This window comes from Mauremys reevesii, linkage group 2, assembly GCF_016161935.1.
Source record: "Mauremys reevesii isolate NIE-2019 linkage group 2, ASM1616193v1, whole genome shotgun sequence".
Lineage (NCBI taxonomy): Eukaryota > Metazoa > Chordata > Testudines > Geoemydidae > Mauremys > Mauremys reevesii.
In genome coordinates, this window is record NC_052624.1 from 26,427,573 (window position 1) to 26,452,094 (window position 24,522).

Sequence of the window (24,522 nt, forward strand, 5' to 3'; positions counted from 1 at the left end):
TTTTAATAAAAGTTCAGATTACTTTGACCACTTTACTGCTGTCACCTAATTTGTGAATAACAAAGAATTCTTTTAAAAAATTCTGGTGGGTGATAGGAAGGGGAGAGGGAAAAGGAGGTAGTTTATTAAGTAAAAACTGAATCCAATTTGTGTATTTGCATTTGGAACATGATTAAATTGTAAAACTACATTTTTCCCCCAATTGATAGGTTTCATACATTAGGTGCAGGTGTTTACCTTGTCAAATTACCTGTTAATTGATATAATTGGTCCCATTCTTTGGGAAATTCACAGAGGGTACAAAGAGGTCTTGAGAAGGAGAAAGGTCAGATGATTCTTATGAGCTCTGGCTGTTCTGGGGTCTTGATTTTTAAATCATTCTTTAGATTTGTCATATGTAACATTGAATTAGAAATGATAAATTTATAGCAGAACTAGATTACATTGATGGGAATTTTTCTGTGAAAATGAATGTGAGCATTCTTGCCATTTTTTCTTACATTCAGAACAATTTATTTATGTGATGAAATATGGGGGAATTGCAATGTCCCTTTTAGGTTAAATTTCAACTAGGAGGAATTTTAAAGCCCTAGTGAGGAGGGCTTTAAACTAGGTTAACCGGGGGAAGGAGACCAAAGCCCTGAGGTGAGTGGGGAAGTAGGATGTCGGGAGGAAGCACAAGCAGGAGAATGCAAGAGGGGAGGACTCCTGCCTCATACTGAGAAAGCAGGATGATCAGTGAGTTATCTTAAGTGCCTATACACAAATGAAAGAAGCCTGGGAAACAAACAGGGAGAACTGGAAGTTCTGGCACAGTCAAGGAATTATGATGTGATTGGAATAACAGAGACCTGGGGGGATAAATCACATGACTGGAGTACTGTCATGGATGGATATAAACTGTTCAGGAAGGACAGGCATTGCAGAAAAGGTGGAGTTGCATTGTATGTAAGAGAGCAGTATGATTACTCAGAGCTCCAGTATGAAACTGCAAAAAAACCTGAGAGTCTCTGGATTAAGTTTAGAAGTGTGAGCAACAAGGGTGATGTCGTGGTGGGAGTCAGCTGTAGATCACCAGACCAGGGGGATGAGGCTTTCTTTTGGCAACTAACAGAAGTTACTGGATCACAGGCCCTGGTTCTCACAGGGGACTTCAATCACCCCGATATCTGCTGGAAGAGCAATACAGGAGTGCACAGACAATCCAGGAAGTTTTTGGAAAGTGTAGGGGACAATTTCCTGGTTCAAGTGCTGGAGGAACCATCTGGGGCAGAGCTCTTCTTGACATGCTGCTCACAAATGGAAGAATTAGTAGGGGAAGCAAAAGTGGATAGGAACCTGGGAGGCAGTGACCATGAGAGGGTCCTGACACAAGGAAGAAAGGAGAGCAGCAAAATATGGACCCCGGACTTCAGAAAAGCAGACTTTGACTCCCTCAGGGAACTGATGGGCAGGATCCCCTGGGAGAACAGCATGAGGGGGGAAGGAGTCCAGAAGAGCTGGCTGTATTTTAAAAAATCCTTATTGAGGTTGCAGGAACAAACAATCCCTATGTGTAGAAAGAATAGTAAATATGGCAGGTGACCAGCTTGGCTTAACAGTGAAATCCTTGCTGAACTTAAACACACAAAAAAAAGGTTGTAGCTCAGACATGCAGGAGTGAAATCAGGAAGGCCAAATACACTTGGAGTTGCAGCTAGCAAGATATGTTAAGAGTAACACGAAGGGTTTCTTCGGGTATGTTAGCAAAAAAAAGAAGGTCAAGGAAAGTGTGGACCCCTTACTGAATGAGGGAGGCAACCTAGTGACAGATTGTGGAAAAAGCTAATGTATTCAATGTTTTTTTTGCCTCTGTCTTCATGAACAAGGTCAGCTTCCAGACTGCTGCACTGGGCAGCACAGTATAAGAAGGAGGTGACCAGCCCTCTGTGGAGAAAGAAGTGGTTCAGGACTATTTAGAAAAGCTGAATGAGCACAAATCCATGGGGCCGGATGCACTGCATCCAAGGATGCTAAAGGAGTTAGTGGTTGTGATTGCAGAGCCATTGGCCCTTATCTTTGAAAATTCATGGCGATAGGGGGAGGTCCCAGATGACTGGAAAAAGGCTAATGTAGTGCCTATCTTTAAAAAAGGAAGAAGGAGGATCCAGGGAACTACAGGCCAGTCAGCCTCACCTCAGTCCCTGTAAAAATCACGGAGCAAGTCCTCAAAGAATCAATTCTGAAGCACTTAGAGGAGAGGAAAGTGATCAGGAACAGTCAGCATGGATTCACCAAGGGCATGTCATGTCTGACTAACCTAATTTCCTTCTGTGATGAGAACTGGCTCTGTGGATGAGGGGAACACAGTGGACATGTTATTCCTTGACTTTAGCAAAGCTTTTGATACGGTCTCCCACGGTATTCTTGCCAGCAAGTTAAAGAAGTATGGTCTGGATGAATGGACTATAAGGTGAATAGAAAGCTGGCTAGATCGTCAGGCTCAGTGGGTAGTGATCAATGGATCCATGTCTAGTTGGCAGCCAGTATCAAGTGGAGTGCCCCAAGGGTTGGTCGAGGGTCCGGTTTTGTTCAATATCTTCATTAATGATCTGGAGGATGTCGTGGACTGCACCCTCAGCAAGTTTGCAGATGACACTAAACTGGGAGGAGTGGTAGATACACTGGAGGGTAGGGATAGGATACAGAGGGACCTAGACAAATTAGAGGATTGGCCAAAAGTAATCTGAGCTTCAACAAGGACAAGTGCAGAGTCCTGCACTTAGGACGGAAGAATCCCATGTATTGCCACAGACTAGGAACCGAATGGCTAGGCAGCAGTTCTGCTGAAAAGGACCTAGGGGTTACAGTGGACGAGAAGTTGGATATGAGTCAGCAGTGTGCCCTTGTTGCCAAAAAGGCTAACAGCATTTTGGGCTGTATAGGTAGGGGCATTGCCAGCAGATTGAGGGACGTGATCATTCCCCTCTCTTCAGCATTGGTGAGGCCTCATCTGGAGTGCTGTGTCCAGTTTTGGTCCCCACACTACAAGAAGGATGTGGAAAAATTGGAAAGAGTCCAGCAGAGGGCAATAAAAATGATTAGGGAGCTGGAGAACATGACTTATGAGGAGAGGCTGAGAGAACTGGGATTGTTTAGTCTGCAGAAGAGAAGAATGAGGGGGGATTTCATAGCTGCTTTCAACTACCTGAAAGGGGGTTCCAAAGAAGATGGATCTAGACTGTTCTCAGTGGTAGCAGATGACAGAGCAAGGAATAATGGTCTCAAGTTGCAGTGGGGGAGGTTTAGGTTAGATATTAGAAAAAACTTTTTCACTAGGAGGGTGGTGAAGCACTGGAATGGGTTACCTAGGGAGGTGGTGGAATCTCCTTCCTTAGAAGTTTTTAAGGTCAGGCTTGATGAAGCCCTGGCTGGGATGATTTAGCTGGGGATTGGTCCTACTTTGAATAGGGGGTTGGACTAGATGACCTCCTGAGGTCCCTTCTAACTCTGATATTCTATGATTAGTGGATCCATAGTTAAGGATGAAGACATGGATCCACAAAGGAAATTAGGTGTCTAGAACATCACAGGAGCAACACTTCAACCCACAAAGCCATAGTTAGGTGCTTAGGCTCCCATCTCACTACAGTGGGGGGGGGGGTGGAAATATAGGTGCCTTCAGATTGTGATCCATAAAATCCATGCCGTCAAAAAGGATGTGTTCTAAACCCCACCTGCCTCATGAAGAGACCCTAAGTCCAGGTCACAGTGAGGTGGCTATCTTGACTGTGATCCATAAACTGGTGGAAGATAGACGTTCCTCCACCTAATTCCTGTGTGGGGCCCAATCCCATATGTAGCCTTTGAGAATGTCTCATGCAACACAAAACAGGTGGCAGAGAGGAGGAGGCGAAGATCACCTTCCCTTTAGCCCAGTGGTTATAAAACTCATCTTGGATATGGGAGACCTGGTTCAAGACCCCCTTCTATCCAATAAGGAGAAGTAATCTGAACAAATCTACCACCTTTCATATGAGTTCTATAACCACTGGGCTATAAAGTGATTCTCACTCTTCTCTGGCCCAATTAATATTTAATTATTCAATTATTTAATGAAAATGGAACAACTTCAGTGGGAAAGATTGAGGGAGACTCACATCAGGCTATGCCATAGTCCAGTGGTATGAACAGTGCGACTTTAGACCTGGCCATTCCATGGTCCACCAGATCCTTACCTTGAGACAGTTTTTTGAGAGGATGGCTAAATTTAATAAATTGTGCACTACCCTTTTAATACACTTTTGTCAGGCCCTTGATTCAGTGCAGCCAGCAAGCCTGGGAAAATAATGTCATTGACATAAGAGCTCTATATTGGAACAGAAATCTGTGTTCCCATTAATGGCAGATACACTGAATGGTTTTCTATCTCCATGGGAGTTCAACAAGGCTGCATGCTGTCACTACAGTTCAGTATCAGCCTTGACTGGCTGATGGCTAAGCAACAGCTGAACACCATTCTGCTTTGAGATCTCAAATACATCTATGACACTGTCTTGTTGGCTTAGTTTGGTGATTTGCTGCAGCTGATGAGTGATCTGGTCTGGCAAGAAGCAGCACATTTTGGTCTGGCTATTAATCCTGATAAAACTAAGTCTCTGGCCATTACCATCAAGAAGCATCCAGCTCTATATTATGCTCAGCTCAGTATTAACCTATCCAGATGGCTGCATGTGATAACAGTTAAATATTTAGGCAGCATCATACACAGTGCTGGAAAATGCTCGAAAGAGGAGGAAACTGGTCTAGCAGTAGCTGCACCATGTTTCAGATCCTTTTGGGGGGGGACATAATGACATCAAGCTTGCCACAAAGCTGTGGATCTATAGAACCACAGTTATACCAGCAACATAAGTGCTGACTCCATGGGTGCTCTGGGGCTGAAGTACCCATGGGGAAAAAAAATAGTGAGTGCTCAGTATTCTCTGGCAGCCCCGTAGATCAGCTCCTCTCTCTCCTCCCCCAGCCCTCCCACACACCGACCGCCCTGCCGATCCGCTCTCCCCTTCCCTTCCAGCACCTTCCACCCACCATGACCAGCTGTTCAGCAGTGTGCGGGAGGTGTTGGGAGGGTGGGGAGGAGCGGGGACAGGAAGAGGTGTGTAGGGGTGAGGGCTTGGAGGAAGGGGTGGAGTGAGGGTGGGGCCTGAGGCAGAGCGGGGGTCAAGCATCCCCTGGGAATACAGAAAGTCGGCCCCTCTGACCAGCTCTAGTGTAGGGACATGGCCCCCCCTTAACGTTTTTTATACAGGTGAAATCAGCTTACAGTGAACTTCAAGGGCAGCTGCTGGCTGCTGGTTACATATTGATAGCGCCCAGCTGTATAAGTATAAAGTTGTTATATTATATTGTAGTTCTTTTTTATAATTATAATGAAGTTCATATAATTTTTAAAAATAACCTCACCAATCACAATCAGTGTCGCTTACATTCTGAAATCCACTTTCCTGGACTTCTTTGCAGCAAACTCACTTCCCAGGTGCATATGGTCTCGCTACCCTCAGTGGATTTTTAAAAAATGTAATTACACATTCACAACAGAACTGGGGGACTCTTGGAGGTCCTATATGTATCCTGGTGCTGGGGGCTCCCAGGACCCTCCAGGATGGAGGAGGGGCTCTAAGTTCTGTTTTCTCTGGGGGCTTTGAGGTGAGGCAGAAAAGCAGATGGATGGAGGACCCCAGTCATGGTGGAGAAAGCAGAGTTGTGGAATCCAAGGTCCTGGAACTGCGGGTAGGGAGACCCCAAGGCTGGAGAGCTGAAAGGCAAGAAGGACTCTGAGGCAGGGGTGTGATAAGGGCCAGCCCTGGCCTGGAGGTCTCATTGGAGGACACCACTCAGTGCCGGGAGATGGGAGAAAGGGCAGTGGAAGGGGGAGGTGTGAGGCACTTGGGGGACACCGGCGCTGGGTGATGGGTGAGGGACGATGGAGATGACCAGCTGGCACTCACCTGTGCTAGAGCAAGGGGGCCCCCTGTGCTGGTGGACCTTAGGTAATACAAATAACAAAGTATTCTAGTAGCAATTTGTGGTGATAGCAATAAGAGTGATGTTTTCATAGGTAATTTTTTTTCAGAAACTGTTTCTCTTGATTTTACTTTCTATTGCTGTCTTTGTTTGTCACTGGTAGCCCTCCCCGTTCCTTAAATGGGAAGCTATAAAAATCTCCCGTCTGATATTTGTAATTCTGGCTGAGGAATTTTCTCAGTCATGCATCATGACTATAACCCTGATTATCAGTAAGTCCATGGTTAATATTTCTTAAGTGTTTCTGATTGCCACCAGCCCATTTTCCTTTATCTTCCATTTCTCTTTATATACGTTAAACTGTTCCCAAAGGAAACTGTAATAAGGTGACAAACCACTTCATTTCCGGTCAGGGCCAATTTCAGGGAAACAAAACTCTTGGAGCCTTGAATCTGATAAAGTAAAATAACTCTCTTCTCTCCCAACAGGAATCTGAAAATTACTGTTGTAAAATTAGCCGCTTTGGTTACTGTTATTCTGATTTTACAGCTTTTTGGATCTGAACTCCCACCAAATTTGATAAGGCCAAATTCTTCCCTTGGCTAACAGCATGAAACTCCCATTGATTTAATTAGAAGTTGGATGGGCGTAACCAACATCAGAATCTGGCACACAGACATTTATCCTCAGTGGTGGTGTCTTCTTGATAATCATTCTCCCTGGAGTCATTAAGTCACACATTAAAATAAGAATAGTAATCCCTAATCAGCACAGTAAGTCTGCTTGTTTTTGTCAATCATGTGTCTACCTTACAAATCCTATTCTATTTTTCAAAAGGGGGAAAACTGTAGAAAAAATAATTCTCTCTTAACCTGGAAGTTTGCATGTCAAGTTTCAGTTCAGAACAGCTCTGTGCCATCAAATCTCAATCCTTAACGATATAGTGATTCCTCACCAGATCTCTAATCTTTAATAGTAGCACCCCCAATTGTAAATATTATTTTACGGGTTACATAAAATTCAATATCTCCTGACAAATTTAAATATGTTTGGCTGCTTCTGCACATTAAACACATCACAATGCAACTAAGTTTTCTGCATCGTGATTTGTGATCAGTAAAAGCCTGATGTTCAGCAATACTGCACTCAACCCTACTGGCTTCAGTGGGACCACTAGTAGACTCTGTCTTTTAACTTTCAAGACCCAAATGAAATATAGTCCTCATGAAAATTTAAAGAGATACTTTCAAGGTTATTTGGCCAAATACTAGGCTGCTTGTCTCATATAGAAAGAGTTTCACTCAGGAGTGTAAATACTGTATTTGAATGTTTCCCTGATGGTTATAAAGAATGGTAATTTTTTCCTCAAAACAGTAATTACTTAGAAAAATTAATATTCACATTGCAATCCTAAGTATGCAGCTATCAACTCACTTCCATTATAATTTTATTATTGCAGACAATACTAGCAGGGATGGGTAGAGGGAAGGAAAGAAGTAAGAATCCAATTGCCATCTGTAGTACTGAAGCATAGTCTTTCACTGTTAACAGTCTGGGAGAGTTAGTTTTGAAGGGCCTGCCATCCTTGATAACTCATTTAACTTATTCCCTTAGTTAATACAAAAATTGACAACGTAATGGAAAAAATGTGGACAATCTGAAATATTTTTGTTATCAAATTAGGGGGGTTTCCCTCAAATTAAAATTGTGCATGTTACATAGGGGTTTTTTTCTGCCTTTTTTTTTTTTTTTTTTAAGTTTAGCTTATAATTTAATTTTCCTGGACATGAAGGCATACTAAGCCAATACCAACAATTTTTAATTTGAAGATTAAAAATGTAATTCTCCCCTTTTACCATCTGTTTTTGTTTGTTTGTTTGGCTTTGTTTCTAAAATGTGCCTTTAAATGTGCAAATTTCAGCCACGTCTAGAAATGCTGAAGTATCACCGGAGAAGAGAGCTTGTTTTTGTCATAATTCCAGCACAATTTTGCAGGCTCGAAAGGAGATAATCACTCAAATGTTCATGTGTGCTTACTGGAACCGAATCCAATCTCTGAACCGTTTGAGGTTTGCCCATCTGGAATACAGGTCCTATTAGTTAAAATTGCACAGAGCAATTTAAGTGAACATTTTTATGTTTTCTGGCTGGAAGTAGCTCACTTTGCACATGCTTCATATGATTAAGGAGTTACTAAAGTTGCAAGATTGTTAACCTCAGTGTTTTTTCACTAGGCACCCAGCTTTTCCAGTAAATATTTCCTTATGATTTTTATGATTCTCTGCCTCATATGGCCATGAACGGTAAACCAGGACTCATGCTATTAGAGGAAATGTGTGTTCCAAACATTATAAATCTCTAAAGCTATCCTTACACACACTACTTTCCTGATAATTAATTATGCTTACAGCTCAAAACAGGGACATTTCACTCAGTTAAAGTCAATACAAGAATAGTTTTCCTGGCAAGAGGAAAACTGTCCAGGGGATCAGCTACAGAGTGAAGCTCATCCTTGCACACAGGGCCAGTAAAGAATATGCTAAGACTTCAGTGGTAAAAAGGCCTTTTGCTGACACAATTTTACCCCTTGTTATTGATGGTTTGTATGCTGCTTGTGGACCTTCTTTTAATGACTTAGCTTTCATTGCTCTGGACAGAGTGGTGAATACAGTTCAATTTATTTTCTATTGAGGAGCCCACCATAATTGTGTATTTCATGGGCTTCAGTTTTGATTGCAAAGTATACAACGTTTCACCTGCAAACTCAGGAATAGTAAAAGATTCCTCTGCACCCCAATGGGAAAAATAAAACTCTTCAAGTTTTGCGTCTCATAATCCTGAGAGGTCAATTGCTGTGACTATCACTATTTATTATTTGTCTTACAGTAATGCCTAGGAGGCTCCATTGGGCTAAGATTTGTACAAACACACAATAAAACCCAATCCCTGCCTCAAAGGGCTTCATGGTCAAAATAGACATGACAAAGAGTGGGAGAAAAGGAGAGGTGCAACTTACAAGCAAAGTGATCAGGGTAAAAGATGTCAAATATCATGTTTCCCTGCATCATTCTAGGCTCAGGGACCAGGAAACAAAAGATTTTTCTTTGAAAATATTTTCTTTGACCAACTTGTGCCCCTTTGACAGGAATTCTGTCACCCTCTCTGGATACTCCTTTTTAAACAATGTTCACTGTTTGGGGGGGTTAGTTGGATGTCCTACATCTATGGTCACCCCAGGATGGAGCTGTATAGTTCAATGTAGTAGAACTTGCATCAGCTGCTGTACCAAGTATTTTGATATGGATGCATTTGTGGCTTCCTATGGTGCCACAGCATGTAGTATAGTGTTTTTGCCTAAATATTTGGGCTGAATGACAAAAGCAGAATGTATATTCATGTCTTTGGGATCACTTAGGGAGCTTCAATCTCAATATAGGCATGGCTGGCTGGCCATAGCAAATATTATCACAAGTAACAGATGCCACAAAAAACAAGTATGTTCTACCCTAGAGCTCTCCATATATTTCTGTGAGCAGCATAGGTTTCTTTGAGAGCTGGGAGAAACATAAAATGTCTGACGTGCAGAGTGACTACATTTTGCCTTTGCACAGTCTGAAGATTCTCTTGTTTTAATGCTATGAATACAGAGCAGACAATAATAAACAATGGCATTTTTTTCTGTGCTGCTCATGCCGGAAATTATTTGTCAAATTGTTTAATGTACTTGGCATGTTACTATGGAGCTGGACAACAATGTGCCCCAATACAGTGGAATGGTGATGGGCTTTAGTCCCACTGAATGTCTAGGGGGAGGCAGAAAATCCAGAATAAGTTATCCAGTCTAGCTAACTAGAAACAGCTCTCTCAGAAACATTGGTTAGAGTCTTGAAATTCATCTTTGCCTTCAAGCTAGGGAAAAAAATCATATATAAAATATTTCTGCTGGACTTACCTTAATTTTGTCAACTTGTACAAATTAAGAGAACTAAATATACTGTTTAGTTACTTTAGGAAGGAAAACATTGCAATTTATTATTAATTATTATTATTATTTCTACCATAATAAAAAGCTAGCAATATCAGCAGGAATGAAACCTTATTTCCACACGCCACCTTGAGTATTGTTGTCACTATCTTTCAAGTAATATTGATAATTTACACTTATATAGTGTCTTGAATCCAGAATGATCCCATGGCCTTTTATTAGTTTAACAAATCTGTCACTATCCAACTACTTATATGTAGTATTGCCAATCCCAAACATCAAACAAGAGTCAGGCCCAATAAAATCAGGACATGAGCTTAAAAATTTTGGAAACTTTTTATGGGCCTTTTGGTTTTTGAGCCATTAGAGTGCACTTCAGTCACATTTTCAAGCTTTTTTCATAACAATGAAGGCTAGAAACTTGGTTTTTGATTTTGTTGTTGTTTTTTTTAAATGAAAGGGTAGCCAATTATTTTTGTCAGGGTCCAAATTTCTTGGTCAAGATATAGTCAAAGTTCAGACAAGGGAGAAAATATTTTGGGGTCTATTCAAAGGCACCTGGTGGGCCAAATTTTCCCCGTGGGGTCCACCTATTGACTACCCCAGCTGAGATTCTCACAGAATAACATGACTTCAGGAGCCAAGGCTTACAGAGAAACACTAAATATCATAGGATTCAAGATGAAATCTTGACAATTAACAACACTCTGTATGGGGCCTCATTGCTATAGTATCTGAGGGCCTTAAAAGATGACAATGTTTTCTATTCCTTCCTTCCATGCAGCCCAGAAGAAAGCTTAGAATATCAAAAGTACCTGCTATATATGAATCACCTTGTTCATCACTTAAATGAAGTCACCCCGGACTGAAGCTTCTGGCTAGAGATGGTGAGAAAGTGGAGATGGAGGGAGAAGAGGTACTATAGAAAAATTGACTTTTTTCCCAAAAAAATTTAAAAAAAAATTTCTTGTTTTTTGTCAGAAAAAGTTTCATGTGGAAACTTTTGTAAACTTTTTTTATTTTCAGTGAAAAGTCAATTTTCTAAAGAGTGCAGGAATACTAAAATGTTTCACCAAAACCCCAATTTTTCACTGAAAAATAGATTTGATGGACCTTTTTTCTCCTCTAGCCTTACTTTTGGGGAGACTGTTAGTAAGCAAGCAAAGAAAGTACAAAATATGGCTTTGATCCTGCATTCAGATCTATGTGATCAAAGAAGTCTGCAGTCCACAATGCAGACTATTTCTAAAGGCATCTGAATTACTGTGACAGCATCCATAAAAGTAGCATATTTGTTGTGGAGATATATATCAGCTGGTGAGCAGTGTTTAAAGTCATTTGTGAATGAAATATAATAAGGCTGATGAAATGTTGAACATTTATTTTCACTGACTTTTTTCCTTTAACTCTGCAAAAATAAATTTGCAGCAACGATATCCTACTGAGGAACCAAGCTGTGCATGGGATACTGTGTTAACCTGTAAAGAATAATGCAAGCAGCAATTATTCCTTCTAACAAAGACTAGGCTGACTGCAGAAAAACAATGGCATGCTATGTAAGAGCTAAGTGTTAGATTTCTCAATTAGTATCCTTGCATTACGTAGTAATAAAGGGGGGGGGGCAGCCATAGCCTCCAGGAAAATAAACCAACAGCAATATACAACAGTAGCTTCTGGAAATGTTAAGCCACTATTTTAATCTAAGTAGCTTCAGGAGAATTTTAAACAAATTGGGCTCCAGCTTGGGTCCCAGGTGCTTTGCACTGCTCTCATAGGAAACTCCTCAGGTGAGCACAAAGCCAACTCTACACCACCCACCCCATGACTCAATGCAGGCAGAGTGTCAGAGGTGGGAGGGAGCGGAGCAGAATATACACTGTACCACCCCATCCTCAGTCGCTGAAGCTGTTGGCTGCATGTGTCATAGCTGATAGAAACCCACCAGCTGTCCTGAATCAGGGACCTGGAAAAGTGATCTAGCACCACCTCTCCCCTTTCCCCCTGCAACCTTCTGCCTTAGCTACACTGAATATACAGCTGAAGACTGAGCTCACTATTCACCCTTCTTTACTTGCTTCTTTTGAAACATGGAAGGAAATGACTCCTTTAAAAAATTAAAGAAAAAATAGAGATTATATATTCTCTTTCTAGGTTCAAGTTTTTGCTAACAATGCAGCAGCAAACCGTTACAATACATAAAACAAATAACAAACAAACAAAGGAAAAATTAGAGGATCTAGGAAAAAGTGCTGATGCTTTATTTAATCCTGGTTTAAACACACAGGACTATTTCCCACATGCCTATTAAATGGCACTTTCTTACACCAAATTTCCTTGCATACTTGATCATTTTTCATATGAGCCATGTACAAGGTTTGCCAACCAAGCCAAGTTCCAAAACAACTTGTTTGAGGAATTTACATCTGATGTGTGTTGATATTTAGTGAATAGTGGCCTAATAGTATTGCCTGAACAAGTGAACCAGTAAAGGAAAATCCTGGTAAGTAGCAGTAAAGGTACATTAGGCTAGAGATGGAACAACTTGAGAACACACTCAAAGCTTTGCTCAGGCATATAATTATGTGATAGCATTTTTGTTACTTCTTGCTTTCTGTTAAACTGAAGTAGCTCTCATTAGATCCACATGGTGTCACTCTATCACTGCCCACTTGAGGAGAATTTCTCCAAGTCCAAGCATAATATTGCTCTGCCTGAAATCTCTTACATCTGACTCTGGAAACAAAATTACTGGGTAACTTAAAATTTGAATATTCTCCAAAAAGAAAATAACTAAACATGTGATAAACCACACCAGGCCAGATTCTATTCTTGGTTATAGCCACACCATCCTATGGAGTTCAGTGAAGCTGCATGGGGGTAACAGGGTACAATTTGTCCAGTGTCTGATACCATAAAAATATATTATTCTTGGAATAAATAATCATTCATTGAATGTTGTACAATAGCTACTTCCCAGGAAGTGGAAGTTTGGTGGCATAGTAGATTAGTGCGCCAGAAGTTTTTGCCTTGGGTGAGATAGCTTTAAACTATATAGACAGAAAAGGAAGGGGGTTCATTTTAGCCCCCACTTCTTCTCCTCACAAAATCAGACAGTCAAGAATAGGAATGGTGGTACAGATCTGGCAGAGCACTGTAAGAAAGCCCATATGGTATGTATCCAGAGGTTAGTGCAAATAATCCTTTGGATGACTATTAAATTAATGCAAAAGATAAAAGGAAAAAAATATTATGATTGAAGTGGATCAGTGAAGAAGGTAGTATATATCACACAGCAAATTAGACTTTAGCCTGAGCCAAAATCCTAGCTGTAAGTGCCTTAAAATTAAGGGTTGAAATCTGAATGCTGAAGATGACCCCAAGGTCTGTAATGGGTTGATTGAAAGCCTCTATCTAGAAACCCTACCTTGATAGCTAAGGTACATCACTAGTATCGCTTAAGAGAAGTCTTCTACTAAGCAGTTTGTTAGAGATAAAAGCAGTTTAACAGACCCAGGTAATCATTTGTCTGCAGTCCTCAGTATTCTCCTTGACTTCTCTCCAAATACCAAAATTCTGTATGCTCGTCTGTAAGTCTGTAACACTCTTGGATGATGGGAGAGGTTGAATCTTGCTGCAAACTTTGTTGTGCAAGTCCTCCCTCAGTTAAAAGGATGCCAAATGTCCCACAAAGAGATTCTAGGTGAATTTGTCAATAGACACTGCTCACCCTAGTTCTTCAATCCAACCATTGTTACAAGATCTAGATTTTTTTAAATCTATCCATAAATTCAAGTCAACCCATGATCTCTGAATGAGTTCAAAATTAGACAAAATAAGACATCCACATACATAGTAACGTCCTTCTCATTCTGAAGATTACTGCATATGCTGTATTGGCAGAAGAATGAGTTAGATGTTACAACTGATCTTTTCTATAGTCAAGATTTAATCACTTCTGTGCTAACTCAGACTCTACTATTCAGTTATTTTATGTGGTCATATAGCCATTCACACATCTATGCCAGGATAAATTTACCCTAGGTCTAAGTAATAGTACTGTACTTTAACCACAAGAGTTTCCTTCTTTCTGCAGTGATATATGGGGCCAGTTTCATGCTTGATGTAGCTTCTTTGATTTCTCCTAAGTTAAACTGGGGGTATATTTGGTCCCTGGCATACGTGTGGTTAATACTTTCATGGAAAATTTTATTAAGAAGTCTGTGATATAAAAACAAAATTACCAACCTATCATTTTTGGCTCAGCTTTGCGTCCACTTTACTGCTTTCCCACTAGTTGCATGGGTTTAATAAATTGGGTTGATATAATAATTTTTCTCCAGGCTTCCTTGCTTCTCTTCAAGACAGTGGCCTTTTTCCTTCCAATACACCCTCCCTTCTACTCCACCACATCTACTCATTGCCTTCAAGGTTGGAAGGGTTGCTTTGTTTCTGTTTTTAACCATTTACAAATCCGCACCAGAAGCTGCATTTACTATTACATGAATTTCCCTTTCTTAATTCATGCAACAGCTATGCTAGAATCAGCAGGTTCACTTTGTAGGGTTTATGCAAACATTTTCCTACTTTTACTCTCTTTGTGTCACACTTCAAGTGTCAATTTGAAATCCAGGTTCTAACTAACCCAACTTTGTAACATGGAAATTAGTCAGGTCTAATACATATCACTTGTTTTCTTGTCAAAACTATACATTTTACATACATCAGTCTAGGTTTTCTTCAGGCTCAGCCCACTTGGCTCGAAAGGTTCATGAACATTAGCAATGCTTCATAACCATCACTGGAGTTTTGAATGTATAAGGAAACCTGAAACCAGAAGACATTGTGTGTATGGTTTCTGATTTCACTGCACATATTTCACACAGCTCTCGTGGGTGCTAAATTCATGGATCAGGCCCTGCCACTGGTGCAGCACTGCTTGTTTGACTCAGAGCCACAGAAGGTTCATGAGAAAAGTGGGGAACAAAGTCCTTTAAAGTTTTGCACATAAAGAACCTAGAACACTTTGGGCACTACTAGTGAAATTCATTCCACCTGCATGAAGTCGAGTGGGGCACAATGGATCTACTTAAAAGCATCCCCATCTTGATCAATTCCTAGGCCACCCCCAAAGTGACCTTCTGTGTAGGAGGGCACAGGGGACAGTACTGTATCGCAAAGGGAATATACAAAGGCCCCTGCACAAATGTTCAGTCAGCTGACATCTCCCCACCTTCCCCCTACAAAAAAAAATATCCCTTAGCTCTTCCGCAGACTTGATATGTGATGTGATGTAATGTGGAGGGCCTTGAACTGACCCTCCCAGGCAGGGAGCTTCTATATGAAAAATAATTTTAGAAATTTAGAAATAAGTAATGCCCCATCTGTGAACTGCAATCCTTTTCAATTACTCCAAAATCTTACAATGCACTAGGTTCCTGTTGTGGATTCAACTCCACACATGCAGCTGTATTATAAAATGAAATAAGAGGAAACATCATTGTCTAGAACATATGGACATATTTTTGTTTTTAAGGGACGCATCAGGGAGAAGGGGAAAAAAATCAAGGTCTGTCTCTTAAATGACAAGTGAATGCATAGCTATGCATCTGTTCCTAGAGGAAAGCACTGAGGTCAGAGCTTGGCCTGGTTTTCAAGAGGGCCGGGGGAACCATATATCCATTTTACGTGCAGAAAATATGTGCCTAGCGACAGTGTCTTTTGCCTCATTCTATATATTTTTTTTTCTTCAGAGCTGAAGTTTTTCAGCTGTTTTATATTAGAACAGGATGAGGCTTAGGTCAATCAGGGAAAAAAAAACACTTCTGAGAATGATGGCAGGCCTGGCATTAAGCAAACCCCAAATCTGTGGATCTGTGACTAAAAGGAGTAGAGAAATTAGCATAATTTCTTTATTATTACTGCTCGCTCTTTATGATCTCAATGCCAATAATAAAATGACGCATAAGCAATGTGAATCATTGTCACTCCACAAAATGCTTCTGTATTTAGAAATAAATCAGAGCTATTTACCAATGGCAAGATTCAGAATAGTAGTTTGTAAAGAGATTAGACAGTTTAATAATGGGGATAGAAATGTACAAGTAATTTTACATCAGGATGGGCTAGTGGCCCATATATATGAAATGTAGAATATGAATTTGGAAAGAGTCACAGGATTAAACTCTCCTTAGCTAGTGGCTACTGGGGTCAGAGCCTCAGCTGGTGTAAATCAGCATAGCTCCACTGAAGCCAAATGGAGCTATGCCAATTTACATCAACTGTGAAAATAGCTCAATATCTCTCACGTGAATGGCATGTTCAGTCTCTAGTGGACATGGTGGCTGCAATAATGACATCCCTATCTACGTACATTAATATGGATATGACTTGTAGAGGGTGAAGTTTGTCTGTCATTTCGTTAAGTGTAAAGGAGCCATAGTGCCAATGGGTAGCAAATATCAAGGCTGCATGTTAAACAACTAAGATGTCTGGTGAATCTTATTGGGGCATGATCCCAAAAAAATTAGAGCTAAAAAGAACTCAATGCCTCATCGGAGCTGTGGAGAATTCTGTCACTTATTTGCTTTATTGCTGATTTGATGTGTGAATTTATATGGGTGATTTCAATGTGAAGGTAAAGAAGACATAAGAGTTTCACAAACCTTTTATGATGTCTGATGTTTTTATGATACTCAAAAGACTCATGATATTTGCCTGCTTTCAGACTTTGTTACAAACTCAAACTTTGTTGAAAAGTTAGATAGCCTAAACTCATCTGAAAGGTTAACTTTTGAACAAGCCTGAACCCAGATTCAAGAGAACAGAGGCCAGTTTAGCACTTTTCTTTGAAACTATGTCACATTTGTGGCTTCTCTTTGGCTTTAATGGATGAAATTCAGCAAGTTTGTCTGAATTTTATCTTTAGGTTGTGCATTTGTTTGGACCTAAATACAAGAGGAGGAAATAGATGGAGATACAGACTGAAGGAAATAATTGTAGCATTCTCCTCCCTCCACCACACCCAAACACACTTTTCAAGGATTTGCCCAGACCTGCTATCCAAGGAATGGGCTACACCTAACCTTAGGTCAATCTAGCTGCATTGCATAGGGATGTGAAAAATACACATCCCTGAGAGTCATAGTTAATCCCGACCTAAACCTCGGTACAGACACTGCTAGGCTGATGGAAGAATTCTGCTGCAAACCTAGTGACTGCCTCTTGCGGAGTGGATTTACTACTGCTTTGGAAAAAAATCCTTTTGTTGCTATAGCAAGTGTCCCCACTACACTTGTCGAGTATCAGAGGGGTAGCCGTGTTAGTCTGGTTCTGTAGAAGTAGCAAAGAATCCTGTGGCACCTTATAGACTAACAGACGTTTTGCAGCATGAGCTTTCATGGGTGAATACCCACTTCTTCGGATGCAAGCAGTGGAAATTTCCAGGGGCAGGTGTATATATAAGCAAGCAAGAAGCAAGCTTGTGTAGCTGCAGTGCTATAGCTGTGTAGCTGTAGCACTTGCAGAATAGACATAGCCTATGTAAACCTATAGTATAAAAGATATAGAAGTGCACTTTAGAGACATTTTTTTAAGTCTGAGGGGCTATTAGCATTAAAAAGTAAGCATTTGCCAGCATCTCCTCTGTTTTCTTCTGTACTGGGAATAGGAAATAACTGTGATAAAAGTGTGTAATCCCTTGCAAATATTGACTTCTGATGGCAGTAATAGTGCTATCCTTTTCACCCATCCCTATGGAGATACCTGTCCACACTGAGCTAAATAAGTTAATACCTAAGATCCTGATTCAGGAAAGCCGTTAAGCACATGCTTAGGCCCATCCATATTCAGCAAAGCCCTTCCAGGTGTTCTTTCATTTAAGCACAGAGTGCTGCCCTGAATAAAGATGCTTTTCTGAACTTGGGCAAAACTCTTGAATTGCACCCATAAATCAACTGAAGCAAGAACAGACAACAAAACGGAGGAGTAGACAATGGACCTCTAAGCAAGTAGGCTGGCCCATTATGCCCCATGTGAAGTTTCTGAGTAGTTCTCAAAGATGACAAGGGTTTGGATCACTGTGGTAAGTCAATACTCAGAGTACACTTTAGCACTGTGTTGGCATTCGTATCAGCAATGATGTGATATACTGGTAGGTCTACATGTCATTTATTAATTTATTTTTGTAATTGATTTCTGAATCAATTCTATTTATGCATAGCATCCTGGTGGGAAAGCACACCAATATCAGTTTAGAAACACAAAGGACTATGACAAAAACATTAGGCACCTACTCTATATCTGTAGTTAGTCACTTAAAAATGGTTGGCTATAGGCCTCAGTCCTTCAGAGTATAGCAAACAGATAAGCTGCTATAACCATATAAAGCACATGTGAAGTCAAGGGAGCTCTGACTAGGTGAAGCAGTCAGGGTGTTGGGGAATGACAGGTAATCAACACATCTGAAAATCAAACCATTTTTATTTTAGTTAGTTGAGTGTGACATTTTTGGCCTCCTAAAATATGACCACTTCTATGATAATTGTAACCTCTCTTTGTTAATCTCTCTCTGGATTATTCTTTATTTACACTGAAGGAATGCATGCTGTTTCTTCTGGAGAAATGGCTGACAAGTGGCCAGCAGTGGTTACAGCTCAAGTATTCGTATAGACAGAATTAAGAAGAACTTTAAAAGCAGAACACTAATAGTTAGTCTGCCTTCTGTTCATATCTGGAGTGCTAGTTTGACTATATTGATCAGGAAATTCTAGAGGTGCAATGAAGTTGTTACAGCTAAGAATTATATTTTGTAAAGAATCATAGTTGCATTTGGTGTCAAAGAAAAAAAAGAAAGTAAAACAGTCTTAAAGCTAAATTGCTATTCATTTTTTCATTTTTTTTTCTGTTCTAAAACTTGTTCAGGTTTCCTAGTATTCACTGCACCCTGTATAGAAAATGAAGTAATCCATAGTAGATTTTATAAACTACTTTTCCTTGTGATTTCATCCACAAAAGTACCAAATCTATTAAAATGTGTCAGCTGATTTTTGACAGAATATGACAACATTCAAGATGTTTGCTTGATCAGTTAAAGCCACTGTTCTTTATCTATCAAAATAAAAACAGTTACATGAGCAAAAGGACTTGTTGTCATTGAATCTAATGAGAATAATAATTTCCTTCTCGGCTTTGCTGTTCTCAAGAGGTCTGTTGTTATTTCTCAAGGTGATCAGATAGTATTTCCCATTGCTATTTCTATAGGAGCAAACAATAACTTGTGAGAAAGAGAACAAACTACTATCTGACCAAAAAAGAGATCTGGCCAGGCAAGTTATCTTGTAAGCAATTGCTGACTGAAAAATGCAGAAGGTTTATTCTTAGTTTGAAAAAAATTAAGATTAGTCCTTAATGTATCAAATACGTTTCCAAATGGAAAGAAAAAAACCTATATAAACTGTGCACACCCAAAGAATTTTCTGCTACGTTTTTTTCACTGTTGATATAGACTCTAAATGAAGGCCTCAGAAGAAGAGGGAAAGTGCATCTTTCAATCCAGCAGTCTTGGCATCAGAAGAAAGTGCTATATTGTTCTTCACACAAACCGTCCCCATTAGAACTCAAGATGTTCTTTTCCTTCTAATCCTCATTTGTACCCCTTAGCCATTTGTTTAGAATTAAATTAACTGCAATTTGGAAAATGTGGATGAAAGGTAGTGCATTGAGTAGATATCACATGTTTCCTGAATAGTGCCTGTTCTGCCTCTTTCACAGCCATTCATTGTGCCTGAAAGGGTGTAGTGTGTGAATTGTTGGACTGTCACTCTGCAGAGAAGTCTAGTAGCCAGTATTACCATGGAAACAGCAGGAAAAAGACAATTAACAAAATGGTTCTGATTTTCCTTATTTCTTGGGGGAAGAGGGTGTTCATTAGTGATTTTTTTGTTTTGTTTTGTTTTGTTATTTTGCAAGAAGAAACACGGCAAAAGGGGGCAGAATCTTCTCATTAAATTAGATATTGTCATCAATGTAGAGCCAGTAATAGAACAGAAATTTGTATTCATCTAATAAAATATGTTCTTAAACTGATGTCTTGTCTTATTCCTTTCCTTCCCATCACAGAAAAGAATTATCTCAAAATATTCTTAGATGAATGACTGTTAATGAGCAGAGCCTGAGTTTAACCCTCACACATTCATTGGACTTTTAATTAGTCGCTCTTAGAATCATTCTGATGACAGAAACACAATATAGGCTTGAGAATTTAAACCAAAAGGGGGCTCTCTCCAGATTTTTCAGCCTTAGTTTAAACTCAAATCACTAAGAAGAAAGTGTCATGGGCTACTGTTAATGGCAGATTTGTATGCCTGAAGGAGATTCCAATGCCTTGCATGCAGATGTTTAGCTGTAATGGAAGGTAGCTGATTTAATCTTATGATGCCATAAATACACATAATAAGGAGGGCAAATCAAAACTTTAAAACATGCTTTTCCCTTTACAAATGGTTATTTCTAAATAAAAGAAATGGTTGGACATTGTACACATTATATCAGATGTAACATTCCATACTGAGATTTTATGTCAAATATTCCAGAAGGTTCAAATATTGGGCCTAATTCGCCTGAATTCAGGAATTCCATTGACTGCAGGAGGGTTACTCCTAATTTATGTACGTGTATGTGAGATGAGCATCAAGTTTATTGTGATTAAGTGATACATACTGTAAGTGCAAGCAAGACCAATGGGAGAAAAGGAACCAGCTTCATTCCTTGCCATGGTTCCACCAGATATGTGACATTACAATCTGGCATGTTACAGACCAAGTTTTGCTACTGACTTTATGTAGAAAAGGAAATGCAGAATTCTACAGTAGTTGCCAAAAACACTGTAGTAACAAAATTGTATGCTGCAAGTTTTCGAACCATTATCAGAGCGGAGACTGTCTCCTATGGTCTGCCAGCACCTGGTACATTGGAGACCTCATCCTGATTGGCACATCTAAGAGCTAGTGAAATATAACTAATAATAATAATGTAAGATATTTTATAAGGGTGAGGTTGCCATGGAAGTTGTGCATCTAATCTTTGAGTAGTTGCAAGGGAAGAGCTTCATTTGCTTTACTGTACAGTCCCATATTATACCTCTTACACATTCCTCTTTGCAAGAAACATCCCTCATTTTCAGATCCCAACATACCTCTGGATTTTACTCAGAAATGCTGACTCTTGAAACAGATTACAGGGAAAATAGTTCCTACTAAAAGGTGTGTCTTACGTTGTTTAGTGGTTTCTTATGCCCCCTATTTGTTGTCAGGATGTTGAAGTCCAACTAGCTAATCCATGGAGAATCACTAGCACCAGCCTCTTGAATATAAAATCACTAGAATAGATGTACTACACCTTGAAAGCAGTATAGGGAGCTTAAGGAAGGGGGTCAGAATAAGGGAGGAGAAAAACAAGATGGAAGGCAGTTGTGTGAGCTTACTTCAGTAAAGAACTTTAATCCTGATTGCTTCCCATCCTTATCTGAAATGCATCAGCTCTCTGAAGATGTCCTGTATTCCCACAAAAAAGGTGGTTATAACAAAGAATGGCATGGAGGGCAAGTCTGGGGCAAATGTGCAGTACCAACAAATGAAGGGTAAGTGCTGACTCCACTTTAATATGTTGTTGAGGATGGAAGAGAAGAGGGAAATAGTCATAACATCAACTGCTCTCAGACTTGCATTTGGCAAGACTATGAATCAAAAATAAGAGTGTGGGTCCCCTGGCATTACTTTGTTTTACACAAGTGTAACTGAGGTCAGAATCTGACCCATTAACTTAAATTAGGGCTGCATGTATGCAACTGAAGGTAGAATTTGGAATATACCAGAAAGCACTGCTGCTGCTATGCAGATTTTTTACATCATATCCTTCAGCGAAACCATTTTTTCCAAACTACTTATTCCTACTACAGTAACCCACTGCTGTTTTACAAGATCCCATCTGTTCATAGAATCTTTTATTAATCCCACTGTCAAATACCAGTTCCTGAAATATGTTTGAGTCAAGTAAATGGTCTTTTTTTGTTGTTGATCTTGCTTATTTGGTTATTTTAGATTACACCATAGATGTCAGCAGAAACCCAAGTATCCAAGGAAAAGCATTCTATTTACTTAGAGGTAAACCATCCTAAGCTGTTGTTGTTTTTTTCCATTTCCTTGGACGGTCATTATGATTTCAACAATGCTTCCATTCACTCCCACAAACTGTTTTACTTTTATTATTGGTTAAAGTAATTGCTGTTTTCATTGGGCTCAGCTTGTTTCTTACTTTACTTAGTCCTTAGCATTCATGTTAATGCTCCTGGAATCCAACACTCTTCTTTGTTATTTAGTTTTCCTGGGGTTTAACATAGTTAAGATTAAAGTGGCAGCTGAAGCATCTTCATTAAAGTTGCCCCAGCTAGAGAGCTTGTAAAGCCAAACGGTGAGGGGGAAAAACATGGGCAAAGGGGAAATGTGATAAATTCGTTGTAAAATTGGTTGAACCTTAATCAATTAAACTGTTTGTTCTCCAGTAAGGAAATAATTAATGGTAAAAAGTAGCAATGGGTGAAATTCTTTAGGGCCAGATTTCCAAAGCTAGGCATGCACATACCTCAAATACATGGCACATTCATAAAAGTCAAGTAGTTGCACATGTATAGCTACCTAGGAAATCCCTCAACAAGCTTCCATGCAAAACTCTGATCTGAGTGAACATATCAGTGTATCTATGTGCCTAAATTAAGCACATGCAAATTTATGCAAGGAATCATGCGGGGCTAACTATGAGAAAACAGTTCTTAGAAATTTGGATAATTATCCTGGCATTTGGGTGTTTATTCCAAAGTCTTGAATCTGCAATATTGGGCTGGAAAATTCCCTTATTTTCTTATGAGATTTCTAAACATTCTTGCTTGCAGACAGACAGTCTTATGATATTTAGGCATTTCAACTTTCAGTTCCAGCTGGAAACCAGAAGCAGAAGTACAGTATGAGGATATTATTATTGTTAATTTTGTTAAATACAAAAGTCAACAGAAATTTTCCAACCCTCCAAAAAGGTTTGGCTTGGGTTTAGCTTGACCTCTGGCAAGAGTCTTGGGCTGAGTTATGCTATCGAAATTTAATTGTCCATCCGTAGTGAAAAGCCTACGTTAGTAATATATCAGGTTGCAAGAGGCTTTTCAGTTGCTCAGTTTTGTGGGGAGCCCATTTTGAAGATAGAAGGTCAGCATTGTGCCATTTCAATCAACTGGACAACATATAAGTGCAAGATTAATAGTAAAATCTCTTATCACTTTGAATAAACAATAAACAAGAGCTAGCAAGTTCTATGAAAGAGTCAGGTAATTGAATGCAGGATTGATTCCTCTCACTGGATCAGTAACTATAGCACATCAAGGGTGAAAGTTTGCCCTTATGGAAGTCAGTGGAAAAACTCCCATTGTTTCATTAGGGCCAGAATTTCACCCCAAGTACACTTTGGGTGAGGCATAAATAATTAACAATAATAGTCTTCACTTGCCCTTTATATGGTCTCTGTTATCAACCACTATCTGCTCCTTGCTGAGGGAAGAGCAAGTGCTACTCAGAGTGCTTCCTTGGAGAATTATTTTTGTCTTCAGTGAGAATGGCACTCCATAGAGCACTCTCATTAGTGCCTAAGAAAGGAGCAATCCTTTAAGGTTACGAATGTCTCTTGGGATGAACAATGTGAATTCCCTCAAATAAGATACTTGGAGACAACGCTATCTACCTTTCTTAGTTTCTTATATGGCCTCTTACTGCAGTATCTCAGTGCTTCACAGTCTTTGATGTATTTAGCCTTACAACTCCCCCATGAGATAGGGATGTGCTATTACCCCATTGTACACATGGGGAACTGAGGCACACAGAGACTAAATATTTTCAACAGTCAAAATCCCATTGATTTTTAATGCAAGTCCCTTAAATACTCTGTTCTTCAGTTCCCTATCTGTAAAATGGGGATAATAATTCTTTCTTTCTTTCACCCTTTGTCTGTTTTCTGCCGATCGATTGTAAGCTCCTCAGAGCAGGCACTGTTTCTTATTATGTGCTTGTGCACATAGAATCCTGGCCTCAGTTGGAGCTTCCTGTAATAGAAATAGGTGCATTAATAAACTACAGAGCAAAAGTGTTTTTTTTTTCCTTGATATTATTCAGCCAAAAGTTTGGAATACTGAATATTGAAGAGATCTGTTCATGGACAATTTCTGAATACAAGAAAAATGATGAAAATGGTCCAATAAATTATTCAATATGAATGATTCATCCATAGCAGGATTGTCAAAAAGTCATAATCCTCAGCCAGAATTCACCTAGGACATCAGGGCAGATGCTCCCAAAAGTTGTGAAAAGTGCTATGGGCTCTTTAATGAAGTCAAAGGGTCAAGAGTCTGGTTTTATGTCTCTTCCCCGAACCAGCACAACTGTCATTAGGGTGCCACCCTGACATCATATGAGGGTCATATGGTTTTGCACTAACTC